The sequence below is a fragment of the Pteropus alecto genome, unplaced genomic scaffold (assembly GCF_000325575.1).
Source record: "Pteropus alecto unplaced genomic scaffold, ASM32557v1 scaffold39, whole genome shotgun sequence".
In the NCBI taxonomy this organism is placed as follows: Eukaryota; Metazoa; Chordata; class Mammalia; order Chiroptera; family Pteropodidae; genus Pteropus; species Pteropus alecto.
This window is the reverse complement of record NW_006443568.1, coordinates 4,009,547-4,016,012: the sequence shown is the minus strand read 5'-3', so window position 1 is coordinate 4,016,012 and position 6,466 is coordinate 4,009,547. Positions and strand designations below refer to the sequence as shown.

The 6,466-nt window shown below is 49.4% G+C and overlaps 1 protein-coding gene and 1 non-coding gene across 2 annotated transcripts in view; one reads left to right on the top strand and one right to left on the bottom strand.

Moving 5' to 3' along the window:
- Positions 1 to 6,466, bottom strand: part of CSMD2 (CUB and Sushi multiple domains 2) — a 571,413-nt gene that overhangs the window by 486,800 nt on the left and 78,147 nt on the right. The window lies entirely within an intron of this gene.
- LOC112473053 lies at positions 5,760 to 5,867 on the top strand. The gene has a single exon (XR_003043887.1). It is a non-coding gene; the product is annotated as a U6 spliceosomal RNA (small nuclear RNA).

Below are 6,466 nucleotides of genomic sequence, written 5' to 3'. Positions count from 1 at the left end.
AAAGAGTCGAAGAAGGAACAGACCTACCTGAGAGCCAGAGAGAAGGGTGGCCTCGAAGGAAGAGGGACAGATGGAAACCAGGCAAGTCTCTGAGGCAGAAGAGGCCTCTACGAAGACCTGGGCAAAATGAGAAGTGAGGCTGTCTGCGGGGTGTGAGACCAGCCACATGATGTGTAGGGCCCCAAGCAAAATGAAAATGCAGGCCCTTTGTTCCAAAATTATTAGAAATTTTATGATGGTGATAGCAGAATATGAAACCAAGTGTAGGCTCTTTCCCAGCACAGAGCCCCATGTGACTGCACAGGCCGCACACAACGGAGCTGGCCCTCCATGTATCCACAGATGAGAAGGGAGGATGATGTCAGGAGACCAGAGGAAGTCTGCAGAGGCCGGCAAAGGCGTGTGATCCTGGATGTGGGATGGAGGAACCAGGGCGGCCTAGGCCGCAAGGAGGGCCAAAGTAGCCAGTGCAAGACTCTGCAATGGCGCTGCCCAGGCCACGTCTGCAGCACCAGGGACCTGGGAAGCAGATGGCGGGAGTTACCTGGGAGCTGGATCAAGGCCTTTCCTCTCCAGCCCACGCTGACCAGCTCCACACCACTGTCCTCATGGAGGCTTCCTATGGCTCTCCAGTGTCTCTAGGACAATCCGATCCCTCCAGGTGCTGGCCTTAAACCCACCTTTCCAACAACTGTTCATCCTCAGTGTGGTCAGCAGGACTGAGTGTTTCCATGTGAGCACCAAATCTCACTTCTCAACATCCCTCAACACACCTGGGTGGCCCCGACTCCCAGCCATGGTTCACACTGTATCCCTCCCTGCAATTCCCTCTCTTGTCCCTCCTTCCAGCCAATTCTGATTGATTCTTCAAAGCCCAGCTTGGGTTCTTCCAGGAAGTCATCACAGATAAGATACTGCCTTGTGACAACTCTCAGGCCATCGGTAGTCTTGCGTCCTTTTACAGCCTGTGAGCACTCAAGGGGAGTCAGGGCTTGGCTGTGTATGTCAGGGCGGGGGGTGCTCTTGCCCTCATCCCTGTCTGCCCCTGCAACACTGAGGGCCCTGGACATCCATGACTGAAAGGATGAGGGGCGGGGACACCTCAGAAAGGCTGGATTCCTCCATTGGTCTAGAACAAATTAAGTGAGGGAAAATGAACACAGTTATAAAACAGGATATACGGTATGATCCAATTTTAGTAAACTCAATGTATAATTGTGTGGGGGTGTCTTATCGGTGCTTCTTTTCGAGTGGCAACATTACAGCTGACTTTTTAGAATTCTGCTTTATAATAGTCTGCTCTTCCAAGTTTTCTATAATTAGACTACATTGATACAATGAAAGCATATGTATCGAAGGAAGGAAAGGAGGACGAGGAGGCTGAGGATGGGGAGGCGCTGGCGGAGGAGGAGCAGAGTACCAGCCAGGGGGAGTCCTGAAAGGCGGCGCCTCTCCCTGCTCCCAGTGCACCCCGCCCCCAGCATCCTGGAATTCCTTCTCAGCTGGGAGTCTCACCATTTTCTCCCAGGCCACAAATGTAGGTTTTGTGCAAGTCATGGGGCTCCCTGTTTCTATTATTTTCTTCTCTCTTCTACTTTGTATTTTGTAAGAATCTAATTTTAAACTCTCCAGATGCCATATTTTTGATCTTTTCAATTGATTCTTTGCGGGAATAGAGGAAAAGAAGTACCATGTATCTTGTTAATGGAACAGGATAAAAAGGCCATGAAGGCTTGGAAAGCAGCCACTGTCCAGTCCCCATCTTGACCAGGCCTCACCTTTGTGACCCCACCCACGTGCACCCCTGATTCTGCCAGGAAGCTGAGATGCACAAAGTCCCCCACCCACTTGTATCCCCATGGGCTGGAAAAGCCAGCTTTTTGCTGCAGTTGGAGGTAGCTAATTGCACAGGAAACCGTAAGGGGACAGACGGGAAGTACACATTTGCTAACTCTACACCACTGGTCCTCAGCCAGAGGCAATCTTGCCTCCCTGTCCAGGGACATTTGGCAATGTCTGAAGACAATTTTTTGGTTTCTGCAGTGGGGGAAACGGTGCTATTGGGTCAGGGTTGATATATCTTACAACATGAAGGACAGCCTCCAACCATGGAGAACTACCCAGCCCCAAATATCAGTAGTGCCATGATAAGAAAGCTTGCCCAACAGTGCACCAAGCTCCGTGCATCTTCGCATGAGAGCCGCAAGGTAGCCTCCAACCTTGACCTATCCTTAGGTGACCCAGACACTCATCAAGGCTCTGTCACAGTGAAAGACAATGTCCCGGCTTCTCCTCAGCACTGAGGGCCACCGCTCGTCACTTCTGTTCATCTCACCACTAAGACTGGGGTCAGGGGCCCAGCACCTCCACTTGCTAGCCATTTAATCTCCGTGTGCCTCAGCTTCCTCATCTGTTAAATAGGGATGCCTGCTTCACTAGGTGTTCAGACATGGAGAGTGCTTAGAGCAGAGCATGGCACATAGTAAGTGCTCAATAAATAGGAGCCACTAATATTCCCCAGGTGAATGAAATGGATCACTGGACACCCTACCGCCCCATAACCGCAATGCATCCCCGCTGCCACACACAGGGACACACGCACTGGTTCTCGCTGCCACAGCACCTCTTTGAGGTCTGACAACCTGTTGCTATTATTGCCGTCAGGTGCACAGCCAAGAGGTCAGAACTATTCCTCCCATTTTCCCAGTGAGGAACCTGCTGGCTCGGCTGGCTGAAGGGACTTGCTTCAAGCCTCTCATATATCGGAATGGGATCAGATTGGGGAGTCCCTCCAGTGGGGAATCAAGCAGGACAGATGTGGCTCTTAGGACCCTCCACTCCTCACTTTGGTGAATATGATATCAACCAGAAAATAGTATGAGAACCCATCTCAGATGGCAGAGCAGCTGGGGCAAGGGAGACAGCCAAGAGCTCTCTGTGTCTGGACCTGGCACTGCTGTGGCCTGTCCTGCTCTATGGCCCCCAGTCCCACCCTTGCTTCTGTAGGTCTCTAAGGCCCTGTTCTGTGACCCCAAAAGTGACAGTCCCTGGAGAAGCAAAGAGACAAAACTGGCTGTAGAAACCAATGCCCAAACCCTGCTCTGCAAGAAGACACTTCTCGAAACCCTCCCCTTTCTTATGGGTTCTCACCCTCTCCTGTGTGACGTTCTCTTTCCTCTGAAAGTGTCTCCCCATCCCACCTGCTTCTGACTATCTTCCTGCTCTCAGAGATGGGGCTAACTCTGCTAGATGTGCACAGAGCCCATGATAAAACAGCAGACTCCAGCAGGTCTGGGCTGAGGGAAAAATGTCCAAGGAGCATCCATGAGAAGCTAAACCACCTCTGTGTCACTGCTTTTCTCCTTCGGGTTAGGTAGGCACGGGTACAAGGAACCACCCACCCTCTGCAGGGCGGCTGCAGAGTGTACAGAGCACTGGCTTCGGGGTCAGTAGACCTGGGTTTAAATTCATCTCTGGGGCTTACTAGCTGCTTGAGCTTGGGACAGTGACTTAACCTCTCTAAACCTCGGTTTTTGTATCTGTACAATAGGGGGGATAGCACCTATCTCATGGAATTGTGAGGAGTAAATGAGATAATTCACAGAGAGCCTTTAGCACTGTGCCCAGAACACAGCAAATGCTCCACAAAGTATAAGCTGCTGTTTTCACTAATGCCATCCATGTGTGCAGCCCCTAAAGCAGGTGTTCTGAGCCTGGGGCTCAAAGATGGGTCCCAAGCAGCTTATGTATCTCCAAATTAAACATACATTTGAAAATGACTGTGTGTACCTTTGCAGGGGAGAGTCTATGCTGACCTTCAGATGTTCAGAGGGGACCGTAACCTCCACGCCGCCAAAGTCAGGAGCTTGAAACAACACCATGCAGCAGTCAAGACAGAGTTCTGAAGTCTGACCACCCGGATCCAAATCCTGCCTCTGCATCTTATTATCTGTGTGCCCTTGACAGTCACTTCACTAATCCTCACTTCAGTTTCCATCCATAACATGAGGGAAATAATAATACCCACCTCACAGGGCTGTTGAGAGCACTAAATGACAAATGCATATCCGTGTGCATTAGAAGAATGCCAGGTATGTGTTCATGATATGTGTGTGTTTATACTACACTCACTCTCTCTCCCTCTCTCAATTATGTGTGTGTGTGTGTGTGTGTGTGTGTGATATAGATATATGAAATCGTGTGTTAAAATTTATCATCAGGAACCTCTGTTCCAAAGCCTGCCTTTGATTCGTCCCACCCTCCTCCGGGCTCATTCCCTCTTGTTTCCTACTCTCGGCCTTGGAATTCCCTCTCTCCCTCAGCATTCCTTGCTCCCTGGCATCATGAAACACCCTCTAAGCCAGCAGAGGAAAGGGGTAGAAGATGAAAGAGAGGGAGAAGAATCAAAGTTTGGGGTTCAGCATCCAGCCTGGCGGAGTGAGGCACACAGTGAAGCTGAATGCTCAAGGCCTAAAGGTTGGTAGGGCCCTGGGAGTCAGGAGCAGAGGCAGCTGCTGGGAAAAGGAGGCTAATGAGAGTCAAGTGGAGTCCAAGCCTGGCCTAGGAAGCCGGGACTCAGGACAGGCCGGGGCCCAGCAGGGCAAGGACCAGCCAGTGGGCAGGGCACACCTCAGCACAGCAGGTGCCTAAGTGTCCAGGTGTCCAGATCCCGGGCCCAAGATGCTAAGCCCTGAGCCATCCTCTGGTAAGGACAGGACCTCTGCACAGTCAGCCTGGGGCAGGATGAGTGTGGAGGAGTCTGAGGAACGGCACTGTCTGCAGCTAGGGAGGAGTGGGGCGGTGGAAAGTGATACTCAATCGAATTAGAAATATAACAAATTCCTGGAAATGAGCGAAACAACTCTGCTCTGAGCGGGTGGCGATCAATGGTATTGGCAGGCCCATCAAGCCTGTGTAGATTCATGGAGAAAGTCGTGCTGGCTCCCTAGGCCAGCCGTGCAGGCACATTCAGGGATAACAGGCTCTCCTCAGCAGGCCCGGAGTGGGCAGCACAGAAGGCTGCATTAGGAGATGGACTCCAGAAATGATCTTCCTTCCTCACACACGATTTCCTTCAATGACTCACTCACAGCCCTGGGTCGTGATTAGAGGGAGAACATTGAGAAATATATGTTTACGCAAATATATGCCTAATCAGAATGAAACACACATCATTGGCCATAAAAGTAGGATTAAGACAACAGAGCATTATTTGCACATGATCAATAGTCCTGGGCACGGAGATAAACACATGCAGAAGATGTAAATCTGAACAATAAATGCCTAGTTCCATTGCTACAAAAACACAGTTCTTAAGTCATGCCTGGATTCATTCATGCCTGGGTTTTCATTCTTACTTGGTTCTTCTCCATTTAACAGACACTATAAAGAATGGACCAAGGACTTATACATAAGCAACCAGTATTCTGCCAATCCAGGGAGTCAGGGTCCCAGGAGCTGTGGGAAGGGCCTAGGATACCATCTTGAGGAGACCATGAACTGGCGGCACTGATGTCACCTGGGAGCTCACAGAATTTGCAGAATGTTAGGCCCCACTCAGACCTGTGGAATCAGAGCTGTCACTTTCACAAAATCCTCAGGGGACGTACATGCCCATTGAAGTTTGCAAAGCATCCATCTAGACTACTGTCAATTTTCTAAAACCCTGGGGCATCTGTGATCCACATAAAATGAACACTTCCTTCTTCAATGTGGTTTAAAATTTCCAAAAAAAAAAAAAAAAAGAATAAGAAAAAAGTGTGCTTGCTTCAGCAGCACATATACTAAAAATTGGAATGGTACAGAGATGATGAGCATGGCCCCTGTACAAGGATGACACACAAATTCGTGAAGATTTCCATATTTTAATGGTGACCAGAGGATAGTGGGGGAAGGGGGAAGTCGATAGGGTAAAAGAAGTCAAATATGTGATGACAGAAAGAAATCTAACTATGGGAGATGAACAACACAATGCAATATACATATATATATGACTTACTATTGAATTGTACACATGAAACTTACTGGATTTCATTAATCAATGTCACCATAACAAAAATTAAAAATAAATAAATAAATAGAATTTCCAAAGAAAGTGAATGAAAACCAATCAAAGTAATGGGCGTTCAGAAGATGCTTTTTAAACCGCACAGGTACCCCACCTCTTCTAGCTAGAATATCTGATGCGACACCACTTTCCCCACTCCAGGGGTCAGGGTGGAGGGAGGCATGTCCCCAGGTGGAGAATCACTGATCTTTAGAGAACAGCCCCCACCATACAGATGGGATGTCTGTGGCCCAGAGAAGGGCCAGCCCTAGAAGTTCCAAATTTCTGCACTGATTCTTCCAGAAGCAGTAAGTCCAGTGCCTCCCGAGGGAGGGACCCCCCACCCCACGGCATAGATTCAAGTGTTAGAAATGACTTGAAATTTGCTCCCCTGTCACTCCCATTTCACAACCTGAGCGC